Source organism: Camelina sativa, chromosome 19 (genome assembly GCF_000633955.1).
Source record: "Camelina sativa cultivar DH55 chromosome 19, Cs, whole genome shotgun sequence".
Lineage (NCBI taxonomy): Eukaryota > Viridiplantae > Streptophyta > Magnoliopsida > Brassicales > Brassicaceae > Camelina > Camelina sativa.
The window spans coordinates 19263786-19265508 of NC_025703.1; the positions used below are offsets into that span (position 1 = coordinate 19263786).

General features: G+C 36.3%; 1 pseudogene; it reads left to right on the forward strand.

Moving 5' to 3' along the window:
* Positions 625 to 944, forward strand: LOC104767987 (annotated as a pseudogene).

Below are 1723 nucleotides of genomic sequence, written 5' to 3' on the forward strand. Positions count from 1 at the left end.
TTTAAAGTGTGAAAATTTTGATTTCTCCCCGGTTTTAGCATCGAAAACTCAGAAACAATTATGAAAAAAATGTGTATTCAGCTTCTTCCTGACCTCAACGGTGAGTTGTGAACATCGACGAAACATCCTCACTGATCAAGAATACATTGGTCTAAAATATCATCGTCAAAATATTTTGTATCGTATAGACTAATAAAGCTCCTTTATGAATCTGATTGGATGGATTGATAAACAATACGAATAGGAAGGGCTATTTTGTTAATTAACAAGAACAGAGATAATTAATAACCCGAGTCACATGTGTATGTGTGGTTGGATACTTGGATAGCAAATCTCAAACCGGTAACACAATAATTGGACACTAAACCAATCACAAATTATCGGTTTGGTAGGTTCCTTTCGGTTAATGATTTACATAACACCGTCAATATATCTCGTCGCCAGTATTTTTTTTTGTTAAGCTTACTCTATTTCCATAATAACCAACCACACCTTTACATAATTGTTCCAATTCCAACCCTATAAATATACTCACGTCGATCGAAATCAGACTAGACTTTTCTTTTTTCTTAGAGAAGTTTTGTTCTCCGGCTTAAGGAATTAAGAAGAAGAGAAGCCACGACAATGCCGCCACATCCTCGCGAACTCAAGGCAGAAGACATCAGGCTCCCACCGGAGGTGACTCGTCTGCTCTACGTTCGTAACATACCTTTTAGCATAACGAGCGAAGAGATGTACGATATCTTCGGTAACTACTGCAAAAAAGGTGGTATTCGTCAGATTCGAATCGGTTGCGACAAGGCCACAAAAGGCACGGCCTTCGTTGTTTACGACAATATCTACGACGCCAAGAGAGCTGTCGATTGTCTCACCGGCTTCCAGGTAGCGAATCGGTACCTTATCGTGCAGTATTACCAACCCACTAAGATGAGCAGGAAGGTTGACCTAAAGAAGAAGGAAGAGGAGCTCGCTAAGTTGCAGGAGAAGTATGGAGTCTCTACTAAAGATAAGTGACCGATGTTCCTCGTGGCTGTCAGTTACTGCTGCGATTTACGGTTTTTTTAATTTATCAATTAGGGTTTTAATTGGGTGATGTGTTTTGAACTATTTTGCTCTTAAATCTTTTTTAATTTCAAATTGGCTATTACTTTAACAATTTGTTTGGCTTTGATCGTTGCAGTTGATGATCTTGGACAATATCCCTGTTTGGATGATCGAAGGGTTACTCGAAGCCAAACATGACGCAGCGGCATCGTAGTTACTTGGGAGGCAAGACAGGTTTTGAGGATTTTAAGATTTCCTTTATTTTTTATAAGGAGATGGAGAACCGCGGCCTAGGTCGAGATGACAAAACCCAAAAGATGGAAATCAAGAGAATGTTTCTCTTTCTAGAAGAATCTAGAAGATTATGATAAATGTTAATATTGAGCTTAGGGAATTTAGCATTATCTCTACATATATTGTTTAAATGTATCCTTATCTTAGTTTAGAAAGTTGTCTGTATGTATAAGAGATATAAAGCATAATCATCAAAGAAACATTTTTCTCTTTCAACAATATACAGTATATATATAACAACACTCTCCAAACCCCTTTTTAGATAATATTTATAACTAATCATGCAGTAATATACTTATTTATTCAGAATAATGATTTTCATTTTTATTATAATTATATGACCTTTTGATGTTTCTAAAAAAGAAAAAAAAAACTGTGTGACTGT